General features: G+C 37.6%; 1 protein-coding gene across 36 annotated transcripts in view; it reads left to right on the top strand.

Annotated features, from left to right (window-relative positions):
- The first annotated feature begins 10,974 nt into the window (after window positions 1–10,974).
- PCM1 (pericentriolar material 1) overlaps window positions 10,975–15,097 on the top strand; it is a 79,871-nt gene continuing 75,748 nt past the window's right edge. For 14 of the 36 annotated variants that reach the window (XM_039839255.1, XM_039839277.1, XM_039839274.1 and 11 more), the window contains exons 1-2: window positions 10,977–11,360; window positions 12,949–13,019. The gene's annotated coding sequence lies outside the window, so the exon portion shown is untranslated. Of the gene's footprint in view, window positions 11,361–11,550; window positions 11,570–11,668; window positions 11,685–12,481; window positions 12,498–12,948; window positions 13,020–15,097 lie in introns of those variants that run through there. The other 22 variants (XM_039839280.1, XM_039839284.1, XM_039839283.1 and 19 more) reach the window with 8 other exon arrangements.

The following is a 15,097-nucleotide window of genomic DNA, read 5'->3' as shown; positions in this document are numbered from 1 at the left end:
GCAGAAGAAAACTCTCCCCCAAATATATTTAATATCATCAGAGAAATAGGAAACAATAATAGAATTCTGTTATTATTTTTTATAAAGGTACATTAGCCCAAAGCAGAAAGAATTCAAAGAAATTAAATAAAATAGTTGAAGTCATTTTTTAAAAATCTTCACTGAATGGATCAGAATATATATTCAAGAAAACCTCCCAGAAAACAGAATACAAATACCTGATGTGAAAAATAAGAGAGAAAAGATAAGAAAATTTGAGTTTTAACATAGGAAGTCAAGAATGCACCTAATAGAACTTTCAAAAAGGACACAGGAAACAGTGGAGAGCATATTATCAAAGAAACAGTAGAAAAATAATTCCCAATACTGAAGGAGATGAAGTCGAAAGAGGTTATTTAGTGCCCAGCACAAAGAAATTTCAAAACAAGACAAAAAACACCAACCCCTTGGGCATATCATGATGAAATTTTGAACAGTGATAGTGAAAAGTTGCAAAAAGCTTGCAGAATGAGTGAAATCACATAAAAAGGACTGAGACTCAGAATGGCATTCTGCTTCTCCACAGAAAGAATGTCTTAAATTCTGAGAGAATTTATATTTTACAAATCAAGACTCTACATAGCCAAACTAGCAATTAAGTGTGAAGATAGAATAAAGACATTTTAGATATGCAAGAACGACAGCAAAACAATCTATGTTCAACTTGTTTTTCTAAGAAAAAGTCTGACAATGCAATCTAAAAAAATAAGGGTGAAGATCAATAAAGAGGAACACAAGGAAAAAGAAACAAGAAAAAGTGGGGGCTTAGTCATATGGCAATTTGGCTATGCTAAACTACATTTCCCAGAATTCTCTTTCCTTTGTTTCTGTTATGTTCTACCACAGGTTGCATTCTTATAGGATTTAGAGGGCAGAAATGAAGAGGCAGCCTTTGTAGCTCTCACATGTTGTTGTCTTTCTGTTGACTAATCTTGGCCTAAGATAGTGACCAGGCCTGCCACTGCCCAGTCTCACCTGGATCTTCCTTCACCACATGACAAAGGGTTTGACTCCTACTAGGACATCTACATCACCAAGGTCAGTAGCAGTAAGAACTGCCACGGGTTTCAGTTTATCCTCATGGTCTCCAGCTCCTGCTTCCATTGCAGTCATCTACCATTTTCACTTATCTGTCCTGCATACTTGTAGCTCCAGCATCATATGTGAAGAAAAGCCTTTCAGAGACTGCTTAATCAGCTCCCACAATTTCATAAGTTCATCCCTTATTTATTCTAAAGGCTCTGCTTCTCTGATTGAACTCTTTTACAAACAGGAGCCCAAACAGGAAAGTTGAATGCCTGAGAAAGAATTTTTCAAATGTGCTATTGTTTCTTGGAGGCCTCCCTACCAGAGTCCTCTGTTCTTTCGCTCAAATCTGGACCACTTCCCAACTTGGCCTGCTACATGAAGCATGTAAAATGTAATATTGACAGACATTTGTCAGATCCTCCAAAATGTAGAGCTTCAAGTTCCACAAAGCCTTCTTCCCTTACATACCAGTATCTTCCCTTGTATCCCAGTTAGATAAAATTCTTATTCACTATTCTTCTTTTTAGAGGTTTCTCACTGAGGAATGAGTGAAAAAAACAAGATAAAGATAAAACTTAAAATGGAGTCTGTGTAGTCAAGCTGACAAAGCTGGCTCAGACCAAATGGGCTAAAGCATGAGAAATAGATTTTATTTTACTTGCACTAGCTTGACTTAAACTTTTGAACTTTTCTGTTGTGAATTAGTGCTTGAAGATACGTATATATACATATTCTATAGATAACCCTCTGAAGAATGAAGAATAGGAAAGAATGTTCACATGTTCAGACTACCTGACATCCATTATCCAGGCCACCTGACATATATTTTCCAGACCACTAGATATTTTCTTATTCAAATTTTTTCCCTGCAAAAAATAAAAAGAACTCTGGTCAAATAATGTTTGTGTTTCTTTCTATGTCTATGCAAGGACTTCAGAATTGCATATATTTTATGCTTCCGAACAATAACATCTTTCTTGTTAAGGAATAATGTCCCCATAAGTTCATGTCATTAAAAAAAATAATTTCAAGCAAATAAATATTAAATACTAATGGAGAACAGATTTTTACATTAAACATATGAAGAAGAAATTTGGCTATATTGTGTAAAAATATGTGGAGAAAAAGAAAACAAGAGCTCATTTTAAGTAAAACCACATTTTAAAATATGACTTTAGATATAAGGAAGATGGGCGATAACGTAAGATATCTGCTTTCATTCTAGACCTCAGTATTCTCTGCTTTCTTTGATAAATTTGTTATAAATCTTTTTCATTCAGATACCTAAACTTAATCTATATGTGTGCTTTTTTCTCTCCAGTTTTTAGATTCTAAAAAATATTATCTTGTTTTTAAATGTTATTTAACTAATCGGAAAAAAAAAATGATGATTCATACTTTCATAACCACATCTAAAAACAGAATCCCCAGAGTTGTTAGCTATCTGACAAAAGAGAGAACATATAAGCAGGTAAGACCACTATTTATTCACTTATCCAGTTCAAAATCTTAGCATTATCACACATCATTTCTCTCCCTCATCCTTCATTTCTTTAGTGAGTAAGTCCTATGGATTCTACCTCCTAAATGTCACTCTCTTCATCAGACCCATTGCCACAACCTCAGTGCTACTGCCACCTTAATTTATGTCCTCGCCATCTTAGCATAATCCATTGGTACCTCTTACTCAATCTACTTTGAGTTTCTTTCCCATGCAGACCATCTCCTAGGCAGAAAAACAAAAGTTATCTTTATAAAAACAAATGTGACCACATCAGTCCTCTACTTAAAAACATTTGGTGGTGCTCCATAATCAACAATATAAAATCCAATTTCTTTCATGTGGTGATCTAGCTTCAGTGTTAGTATCCAGAGTTAGTCCCGTAGTCCCTATAGTTAAAGCCATCGTGACCCAGCCATCCTGGTATGGTGTCAATGCTTTGAAATCTATGTTAAAATGTGAGTGTGGGAATGGATACTGAAAACTTGGAGACCCGAGTCAATATCATCACAGAGCTTTATTTGTATGCTTGATAAGTGTAAAAATTTATACAACACATACCATGAGCCACGTAATATTGAAACACTTTCTGTGTATTAATCCTCATAGAAGCCCTTTAAAATATATATAGTTATTTTTATCTCTATTTTGTCAGTGAGGTAACTGAGACATAAAGAGGGCAAGTAACTTGCTCAAGGTCACATATGCCAGGATTTGACTTGAAGTAGTCTGCTCCAGAAGCATGTTCTTATTCAATTGCTGTAGTGCTTCGCTAGCTGTAAGCAGAAGCAGTGGGGTTGCTCAGCGTTAGAACATGATTACAGCCTGTGCAGGATGTACACTAATCAGAGGCAAAGAGTAGAAGCCTGAGCCAGTGGTGGCTAAGGGCAGCCTAAAGCTGGAGCATAACATTATAAGGAGAATCCTTGCTTTTATATCTTCCCAGTGCCCTACAACTTCCCTCTCCATCTGCCTCCCCTAGTCCCCCCGCCCACCCACCACACACACACTCCATGAGAATCTTCTGAGAGGCTAGAAGTGGAATCATTGCTACAGAGGATAATGATCATCCCAGAGCACATAAAAATATTTTTAAAATGACATGTGTGGGAATATAACAAAGAACAAAAAGAGAGACCTATCTAGAAAACTAGATAGGCTCTATTCCTCTCTCTTCTATGAGTTTGGACTAAAGACTGGCCCCTAAGAACTGAGTTAGCCATCCCGCCCTCCCCGCCCCCATTCCTAAATAACCAGGGCAGAGACATCAGGGAAAAGGAAATGTTTTTTTCTTACAATATCTGTTATTCGGGATAGTAAAGAGTCTTATGCAATTAATTTTAGTAATCAAAGAAGACATAACTTTCTTAAACCTCCATGCTCAGTAAATGGGTCAAACTAATTAGTGGAGCAGAGAAAGAACATTGTTTATTTAAATAGTGGCTGTAGCTAGGATAGCCTGGAAGAGAGAACAAGGGGGAAAAATTGTTCTGTTAAAGAATTTCGAGTTTCCACGGGTAAACCAAGAGGAAGAGGGTGAATAGGTAGGGGTGAATGAGAAAGGAATGAGAAGAATGTAAAGAAAGAATCCTTCATGATGACAGGGAGTGGAGAAGAGGCAGTCAGTTCCAGGCTATGGCCAAAGATCTTTTAAAAACAGGGTGTCAAATATTCAGTTTTAAGATGTTTGTTGCAATGTAAATTCCTCCTCTTCCTATCTTTTATTGTTAACCCTAAAACTACTACACAGAGGTACCTTGTGTCCAATAAAGGAGAAGAGGCTGTGTTCTGCCTTGAGAATAATGTCGGACAGAGAAAAAGAACAGCAAAAAGAGGCCAGATTTGGAAGAAATCAAGAATTTTGCAAAAGCAAAAAATTATAGGAAAACATGAAATCTAAGAATCCTAGAAGACTCCTGCAAGTGAGATTAGGTTTCCCGCTGTACACATGATGGAGATCTGGTTACCAACAGCTTCAAGGGCTTGGGAACATTCAGGTAGCTGCTGATATTTGAACTATGTATATAAAGTTTCTTATGCCACAAACTTACATGTGAAAGGTAATGTACTCTTGTTTTTCTAACTGGATTTCAAGACTATATTTTACAGGCTTGGAGAAATCTAATCTTACTCAGTTCATTATTATATCAGACAATTTGTAGTCTCTCTCCATCCTGCAATTGCATTTGACTTTCAGGGCTTGCGGTGGGCGAGGTTTGCATAGTGCCCCTATACTCATCTATTCCTGCTGTAATTACTGAGCTCTCTAAGTTCTCCTCAGTCATCAATCTACACAGATGGCACCTCCCTCCTCTTCTTTTTCAGAGATGCAGGGAAAAGCATCAGGTTCTGTTGACTTTTCACCAATTCTTCCCCTTTCCACCCAGGCAAATTGTGAAGGGTGGGAACTGCTCTGACTGATTTTAATCTTTTAAGTCTTGAATTTTTTAAACTTTTGTTTCTAGTATTATAGGCTGTGACAATCCCTCATGGAGGCAATGTATGTCTACAACTAGTTTGAATGGGTGAAAACAAATATAAGAAAATGGTACAAAGTGACTTTTAATATTTCTAACTGGTCGAAGATGATTAATATTTTGAAGATGATTAATATTTTGTGACATATGAAAATTATATAAAATTTAAATTTGTTCCAATAATAGTATTTTATTGGGACACAGCCATGTTCATTCATTACGTATTGTCTACTTTCACTCTACAATTTTACAGTTGAATAGCTGGGACAGAGACTGTATGGCCCATAATACCTAAAATATTTAATAAATGACATTTTACAGAAGAAGTTTGTGAACCCCTGTCCTACACCATTCTGTTGCATCTATTCTCAGGGATTTACTTTTTTCCTTACGTAGATTAGATAGTCCATCCTGCCATCCAATATCCCCCAGTTTCTAACCTTGAAAACAATTTAGTACTCGTCTGGTAGAGAAAGAACATTCTAACTTCTCTAACTTGGATAATCTGAGTTTATACATGTTTTGTCGGTTTTCCCCTAACCTGAGAATCTTTCCTATGGAAGGAGAGTTGTAGTGTGGGAAGTCTTTTTATGGTAAAAGAGTAAAAAATACAGCAGATACAGCTGTAGCTTCTCTACATAATGTCATGGATTTAATACAGACCAATATAATCCCAATCATGATGAACACTCCTTCACTAGGCCATGCATATACCAAATCTAAGTGTCACCAGCAGATCTCCTTATTTGAGAAAAGACACTTTTCTGGCTCAGAGTTTGTCTTTTATAAAGTCGCTCCAGATTACTCCCCTATAACTGTGGTAATCATTGAGTCCTCGTTGCATATAAATTTATTTTTGATGACAGAGTTTTTAAAATAAAAGCTGAAGATTAATTTTCATACATTTCTATTATTTTTCATATTAATGAAAATCTATATATGGAGGTTTTCCATATTTTTGGAACCCTCTCACCTAATTATCTGATTTTGCTGCTTAATTAACAACCTACATCTACCTATATTTAATACTTTTCTGCTGTAGTGGTGGTGGAATGCTAGGAAAAAGATATAGATTTTTTTCTTTGTAGTTTTTTATTGTTATACCATTCTTTTGTTTAAACCCTCCAACTCAATATGTCCTGGAAGCAAGCATCCATACAGGACTACACTATTGCAGCTCTCATCAGGTTTTCAATGAATAGAAAAGGTGGGGTAAAAACATAGACTCTGCAAGAATATATACAAGGAAATATAGGAATAAGTATATAGTAATTACCACTCTACAGATATAAAACTATATAAAAACCGATGAAATGCAAATATGAATAGAATTGTCAGAATTTCAGAGTTATATTTATTGAAAGAGTGATTTTTGAAAAAAGGACACATTTTGGTCATGAAGGAAAAGGAAGTTTAAACTGTTATAAACATTAGTGTTGTATGTTAAGAGCAGCAATTTTGGAATCTTGTAATAAAAAGTCTGAACTAGGTAGTAATGAGAGATGTCACAGTATTAGATATGGGGCAAACAGGAAGGTAAGAAGAGCATTGGAACATTACTTATGCATGTGGATTTGATATAATTAGTTGATGTAATTATATATAGTAATTAATTATTTAATTATAAGTTTAGGTTTTTGAGCAAAAGAGGTATATAAGGAAAATCATAATATGGTTTTTTTCAATGAAAAGACTAGATCAGTGTTTCTCAAATTGGGAGTGATTTTGCCCTTACCCCCACTCTGGGGGATATTTCACAATATTAGGAGACATTTTTGGATGTCACAACTGGGGAGACAGTGTGCTACAAATATGTAGTGGGATGAGGCCACTCATCCTGCATTGCACAGGACAGCCCTCTACAATAAAGAACCATCCAGCCCCAAATGCCAATTGCACCAAGACTGAGAAATTCTGAGCTAGCTTAGGGCAGAGAAGTGCTTAAATTTAAGCAAAACGTCTAAGAACTAAGTCAGAGGTCTCTAACTAGTCCCTTGTTTGACATGATCAATCTCTTCTTTCATTAAATTACCCACAAAGCTAATATGAAGAGTAAAGATATAATCAGTTGTGTTCAATTATAGTAATAATCCAAAATTAATTTTACATTCTGCTCTTAATAGACTTTGTATTTCTAACCATCAACATGGATGAATCTCAGAAACATAATGTTGAATGAAAAAGCAAGTCAAGCAGGAATATATTTAGTTTATATAACATTGGAAAACAAGCAAAAATAAACAATATATTATTTAGGGATCTATACATATAGTTAATGAGGAAAATTAAAGAATAGTAAAATTGATATCATTCAGGATTGTATTTATGTTTGCAAAGAAGGAGAATGGATTTGGAGAAAAGCACAGAGGCTCTTAAATTTATTGATTATATTTTGTTTTCGTTAGGTAGTAGGGTTTTGAGTAAAATTATTGTACTTTATAATTTACATAAATGTCATATTCTTTTGGTGTATCAAAAATCACATAATAAAAAAATCATAAAATTCAACTAAGAATAGTGGTTACTGAAGATTTTTCCTTTGAATCCTATCACCACCTGCAGGTTAAAATTAGGTAGTGCAAAAACTATTTTCTTAAAGAGCAAATTAATGAACATCAAGATAAACGAACTCTGCAAAACATTCTGGATATAAAGAAGTACAAAAGGCAGGGTTTCTGCTCTAGCCATGCTTAAATTAAAGTCCATCTGTGGATAGAGTACACATGGAACACATAAAAGAGATAAATAATATAGCAGAAAATTTTGTATCTTAAGTGCCTTGTGTCAGTGTCATACTTAATATTAAATAACAGACACAAATGATATTTTTACACAGCATGACAAACTGATTTAGTTTACCATCAGAATCCAACTCCTTCATTCATTCTGCCACTACCTTAGGCCAGGCCTTAGTTACTTCACACCAGTTACCACCCGTTTTCCTTGTTTTTTCCATCTCTTCTGTTATCCCTAGTTTGTTCTAAACATTGCTGCTGGATTAGCTTTTTTTTTTTTAGATTAGAGTCTTAAAATAGCTCCTTCACTATATCATTGCCACCTCCCAAACCTCAATTGGTTTCACACTATCTACAGAACAAAACCCAAACTCTTCAAATCAGTCTTTAAGATTTTCTACAATTTGGCCCCAACTTGTTCATCGATCTTGCTTTCTTCTCCTGCCTTCCCACTCCCCACCCTATATGGATCCTCTACTTCACCCTGTCTGGTTTCTTCATTATCCGTTGCTTATTCTGAATGTATTATCTGTGTTCAAGGTGTGCACATTTTCCTTGAACATTATTTTTTCATTTAGGCTTCCTCCTCCATCTTTAATATATGTGTTGTTCTTAAATGTGGAAAACAGATGTAGTTTCAATGTGTATCTCTTAGGGGCCACTAATGTTCTCCATCTGCATTTCCACCAATTGCCCCCAATTTCATCTTACATAGAATCCCGAAACCATCATTATCTTTTGAGACAATTTAGCAATACTCTTTCCCTGAATTCCTAAAGCACTTATGGTCTGTATCATTTATTTGCCATTTTCATACACTACTGATACTAAACTGGTTCTAAGTTTGTTTTCTAAACTAGATGTTGTTTTTGGAAGTCCAGGATAATTTTGTAATTTTGGTTTTTTTCCCTTTCCTCTGTCTCCTGCTAAGATGGGTAATGCCCATATTTGAGTTTGAGGACTGCTTTTTTATGTAAAAATTTCTGACTCCTCCCTCCACCAAAGAGACAATAGTATTGACATTTTTCATGGTCCATAAATTCAAAAAACATAATAACCATATTGATTTCAGTAATGCTTTTGAATTAATCTGAACGGTTTTAATGACAATAGCTTCTACATACTTCAAAATAATTTTATATATGTATATGAAAGGAACCAAAGTTTTACCACACTCAAATTGCCTTTTGTGATATTGATTTTAGGTTATTAAGAAACAAAAGACTCAGAAAGAACCTTTGATCCTCCCCCTTAGCTGCCTAAAGGAATTCAGATTGAAAAAGCTGCTTAAAGGAAGGGAGGCTCAACTTAGCATCATAATATAAACTAAATGTGGCAGACTGGAAGAAAACTAGCAAAGCCTGTATACTGAACTTCCTTCCGTGTACCATTCTGTGTGGCTCCAAAATAATTTATCACATATTTGCTCTATCTGCCCATACACTTCTTGCTTTCCTTTTGAAATACCAGACCTCTGCCTCCTCCTTCTTTGTCCTGAATGGCTTGTGAGTCTCAATTGCCCAATGCTTCCTTGGGTTTTATATTATGATACTCTCATTATGATACCTCCCCGCATATACATCTGTAATAAATTTTGGACATTATCTCCTGTTAATTCATCACACGTTAACATGATTATTATCCCAGCTAGAAGAACTTAGAAGGTGGGAGAAATTATTTTTTGCATTCCCATATATAAAACAAAATGGTGATAATGATGATAATATTTTGGGGCCTTATCATATGCTCATACTTATTTAATTATAAAAAAATTCCTCCACAGAGTTAGTAGACCTCAGTTTATCCTAGGCTCTACTACTTGGAGTCAGAGCTTCGTTGATTTATTTAACCGCCATTTGTAATGCAGAATCAATTTCTTCAGGATAGAGAATTGAGAAAACCACAACAGATGAAATGCTTAAGCTGGTGCCTTGTACAAAATATATACTACTAAAAAAAAAAAATCCCTCCAAGGTAGGCAATCTTATTATCCCTCTCCCATTTTATAGATGGTGCAATTGAGGCTTGAAAAGGTTAAATAACTCGCCCAAGATATTAAGAGCTACTGAGTGGTGAGATTAAAATGGGGTCTAGGGCATTCTGGACTACAATAAACACCTAATCTTTAGTGCTCTGAATTCTCGTAGCACTTTCTTACAAAACACACTATTTCTCCATTCACTAAATATGATCTCTTCAATAGCAGGGAGTATGATTTTGTTACCTAAATAATTAGCAATACTAAACACAAAGTACTAAAAAATGTATGACAAAAAAAGTGTCAAAGATCATTGCATTGACTGAATCTGGATATAGTTGCAAATTACAGTAGACTGGAAGAGCTTAATTTATCTAAATTACGTAGACATGAGTTCTATTAATTGGTTTCATGAACAATGTTGGTGATTGAGAACAATTTGTTGTTGGAACTCAGATGTCATTTCCCCTACCTTATTATACTTAAAACAAATTTTGTAGCCACAACTACAAACTGTCTAAAAATAGAATGCCCTTGCACGGAAGTAAAATTGACCGATGTTTTCACTTTTCAGGTAGGCACACTGAAAGCATTATCTTTTTGTCGCATTTTTTTCTTTGGTTTGTTTTACCACCCTGTCAATTTAGTAAACTTGAAAAACTGCTGCTGAGAAGAGCGTAAAGAACAGTTTTAGAGAAAATTTCTTGATATTAAATTCTGAGGTAAATCACCTGGTTCTTCTAAGGAAAAAGTAGGACATGAATCCAAGATGACATTTATCATTCTCCCACTAACTATATAACTTTCGGCCAATTAAATCACGTGGATTTATCTCCTCACGTGCAAACCTATAGCTAGATTTTAAAGGCCCTTTGTTTCCATCCCTTCGTGACCAGGAGATGTGGGTGAGGAGTGACTCGAAGAGTGATCCCTGGCTTAGGTTAACTCTCCTCCTTCCGGCATCCTCCGAAGCCGACACCCCCACAGAATAAAAGAACGCGCCTCCGCAGTTTTAGTAGCCGCCAAGGTTGGGGGACAGGAATGTCAACCCACTTCCGCACAGGCCTCAAGCCTCCCACGAGCAGCGCCGGACAGTGCACAGCATGCTGGGATTTGTATTCATTCCCCTTGTCGCGGGGTTGGGGTGGGGGGGGGAAGGGAGTTGGAATTCTGGGATATGTAGTCTCTGGTCATTCGTTGGTGTAATCGGCCTCCGGCTGAAGAGCCAGAGGTGATACCACAGACTTCGACGAGTCACATGATTCCAGTCTAGATCCTCGATCGCACTGCGGCTCCCGCCCGGGAGAGTTCTCGCTTGCGCGCCGCCGTTGCTGAGGAGACGGCGCACGTCTCCCCGCGCGTTGCCCCCTCTGCAGTTCCCCCCGCCCCTCCTCTCCCACCACAATGAGATCCTAAGATGGCGGTGGCTGCGGCGGTTGGGGCTGACTAGCCAAGGTAGAGAAGGCGGCCATTGGGCCCTAGGCAGCCAGGGAACTTGTGGACGCTCCCTGCTGCGGTCTCTAAGGAAGGCTGCTGTCGGTGTCTGGTTGTGGGGGCTGACCGCTACTCCGCCCTTGGAGGAGCGGCTGCTTCGTTTACAGGTAATTCCTGCGCGTCCTCAGCCCTTGGCAACCGAGGGCAGCGCGGTGCGCAGGGGCGGGAGAGCAACGGCTCTGGGACACTTGACCGTGGAGGGCCTGGCCTCCGGCCCGCGCCTCTCTGTGGGCCCTTGGGTCTTCTTGCTGTCCGCTTCACGTCTGCGAGGCAGACAGTCCGCCCCCTCCCGCGGACTGACCGACGTGGTTTCCGGGTGAGCATCTAGGGACCCGTCAGCGACTGCAGATCCCCCTTCTTGCCTCCCCTCCTTTTTTCTGGCCCCGAGGAGGAGGCCGCCCTGCATCCCGGGTGCTCCAGGAATGTCCCTTGTGAGTGGAGGAAGCGGAGCGGGGGCTGTGGTTTGGTTGCCGGAGGCGGGGGTTTAGTTTCCCATAGCAAGGGGCCTTAGTGGTCATAGTCTCCGTCATGGCGCCCCTTCTCCCCACCCCAGATTCCACTCTGTGAGGCTCCCGTCCAGAATTTCGGGTGGAGAAGGGCGGGTGAGGAGCGACGCGACTTTTCGGGCTGGGCTGTAAGCACCAGGATATCTGCTGTCTCGGGTATTCTTAGAGCAGAAGGGCCGCGGAAGGCGTTCCTGACTTTGGCTAAGAGGTGCTTTATATTTTGCGAGTGGAATGTTAATTTAATACCTCTCAGCTCCCCGCTCCCTTTGCTCCCCTTCTCCATCCTTTACTGCACGTCCAGTTGGAATGGGCCTACATAGGGAAAACAAAACGCCAAATGGAATTTGGGAAACGTTGTTTGCTTTGCAGAAACTGGTGTTTGGGGATTAGGTATAGGCCCCGCTAGGGAGGCGGGCCCTCCAAACTTTTTCATCCGGCGGTCCACTCCCCGGGACCTATTCTTGTCTGCGAAAAATTTTTTTTTTTTTGGACTAGTTTGAGGTCTGTGTCGTATTTCTTACGGATGACGGATCGTGTTTTCGCGCTGAAAGAAGCGGGCTTTCTGGGCGCCCCATCTACCCCCCGCCCCATAACTGCTTTCCAGACTCCGCCTACTGGTATTCTCTAGTTACCGGAGTGGGTGTTGTAGAGCTCTGGGTGCACCTGCTCCTTTCTTTCCCTATCACCTTCCTAGTGAGAGCCCTTGGAAACCGCTAAAATCGAGTTAATGAATTGAAGGTAAACCTAGGTTTATGTAGTGACCAGGTTATTTTCTTTTGAAGTGCTTAGCTTTTAAATAAATAAACCTTACCCCCTTAACCCATCCACCCCCTTTGGATAGACAAAGTTCTTGAACAGTTTGAATGATGGGAAGTTAATGACTTGATCAACCTGAAGAGTAAACTTCGGCATGGATCTTTATGATAATTGGGGTTAACCATTGGCCTTATATTTCAAAGAAGGTGTCACGTTGTTTGGTAGGATCTTAAAAGTTTGAAGGATTTAAACATTTACGTGTATCACATTGTTTTCCAAAAGAATTAAAGAAACTTGAGTTTAAAATGTTGATAAATTGGGTTTTTTCTTTTCTGTTGATTTTTATAAACTTTTTAGGTTATACATATAGTATTTGTTATTCTATACTTCATAGTGTAATTTCCTGAAGGTTTTTTTTTTTTTTAATCAAAAGCAGGCAACAGCTTTGACGTGTGAAGCAGGAAAAGAGCTGATTCTGAGCTGCAAAAACTGGTTTCTAAACAGGTAATTTGACGTCTTTATATATGTATTGTCCTTCATATTATAGTTGAAGAAGACTTTATGATGGAGACTTTCAAAATATCAGTGCATGGTTGAGGGCCCTCTCCACTTAGTAAACAAACCTTCTGGTTTGCTGCCCTGGTTTTTGGTCTGCTTTTATACTTTTATTAGAAAAGAGCCATGAATAGTTTATGTATTACCTTCTGAAATGTCTTTGTCTTCATAGAACTTCTTTAGCCTATTTGGATTTGTCCTGTAACAGCTATTTGGATAGCTAAATCAGTTTGATCTTAAGTCATCTTCTACAACTTTTCTATTACTTAGCTGTTCTTATTTTTTATTCACAAACTTCATTTTTTGAGCTTGTTATGTATACTATTGACTGAAGTTTTTTTCTTTTAGCTGTCTAAAATTAAACAGTAGTTTCTATGCATAGTGCATTATCAAATGCTGGTTATATAAAGATTCTCTGAGCAACAGAAAAAAGTCAATGTAAGTTCATACAGAAAAACTTAGATTTGCTAAGGACATTTTAGAAATTAAATGACTAAAGGATGAGGATTAGAAGAAATTTTTGTTAAAAGTATTTTAGAAATAATTGATCTTTAAAGAAAATCTCAGAATGAGTTTGAATTTAATTGTTAAAATTTTAAGATGGTCTATTTTCAAAAATTTTTGAATGTTTTTGCTTTCTAGGAAAGCAGATCTTCAGCTCCTTTATGAAATAAACTCATCCTCATGAGAAAGTAGAGATTGACAGTTGATTTATGTCTTAATTATAATTATCAGTAGTATTTTAATTGGAAAACTGTAATACAATAAGATAAGAAAAATGGAACTCGGGAAAGGTCAAATGTGAGTGTGTACATTAGAGTTCTTAACACTAGAGTATTAAGTAGGCATTTGGTAAAATAAGATGAATTATAAAATGATTTTTAAAATAATTTCTTTTAACATGTGAGGGAAGATGGTTAAGATGACACAAAAACAGTGCTATTGAGTTAACTCATATTAGAAGATCTTGGTTTTCTCAATAGGAGAGTTGGCCATTTGTAAAGGAGACAAGTGTATTTGAGACTTAGAAAAAAATATAAAGGGTTTGGAATTTTAATGCTAGGAAATTAAGTAAGAAGCCAACAAAGGATACATAGCAGTACATTCATCTTACAAATTTAATTGAGTGCCTGCATGTGGTACTTAATGACTGTAAAGTACTGTAGATATGGGCAGTGAGCAAAACAGACTGGGTGCTTAACCTCATGGAGTAAACTTATATTTTGAAAATGTTCGTGTGTGCATACAGTGTAGCATAATATACCTTAATAGTGGACACAGTCAATGCCATTTTATAACTTTCCCCACTGCTTGACAGTTTGAGAGTAGAAGTAGAGAAAGCTGGTAGTGGGGTTTATCCAGGATTGATTGAGTTGACAGAATAGGCAAATAGGTAGGGAGTCAGGGGATACTAACAACATTTTTGGAATAGTTTACTTGGGTTTATGTTTAGGGTTGAATAAGGAAACAAGGAATTAATGGATTCCTGGAGAGAGAAATGACCTGGACTAGAAGTATTCAGCAGGGTCAGTAGGAATGAGAAAGTAAGAGCTAGAATGTAAGAACTTACCAGAAGGAGGGACTTTAGAAGTTCAGGATCTTGAACAAATTACCAGTTCAAAGTGAAAACAGTATTGAACTACACATGATGAAGATGTTGGAATTGAGGCCGAGTTTTAGAAAAATTGCAGATATTCAGGTCATGCAAGCAGGAATAAAGTGGAGAGTGAAACCATGAACCAGTCGTTATCACAAAAAGTGCAAAATCTCTTGGAGAGATAGGGTACCATTCAGTCATTTTTGATGACTAATTTGTTCAAAAGAAGAAGGTTAAGCATTAGTTAAGAAGGGTCTGCAAATGGTATCCTTTCCCCGTGAATCTGGAAGACTAGAAGAGTAACATCTTTTAGAAAGGATTTCCGAGGAAATAGTGCTTTCAGAGGGATTTGGAATTTTATTGAAGCCAAAGAATGGGAGGAATGTTTGGGAACAGGTGGAGAGTGTATATAATATCAAATAATGCATTT

This window comes from Pteropus medius, unplaced genomic scaffold (assembly GCF_902729225.1).
Source record: "Pteropus medius unplaced genomic scaffold, Ma_sr-lr_union100, whole genome shotgun sequence".
Taxonomy (NCBI): domain Eukaryota; kingdom Metazoa; phylum Chordata; class Mammalia; order Chiroptera; family Pteropodidae; genus Pteropus; species Pteropus medius.
Note: the sequence above shows the minus strand (reverse complement) of the source record. Positions and strands in the feature narration are given on the sequence as shown.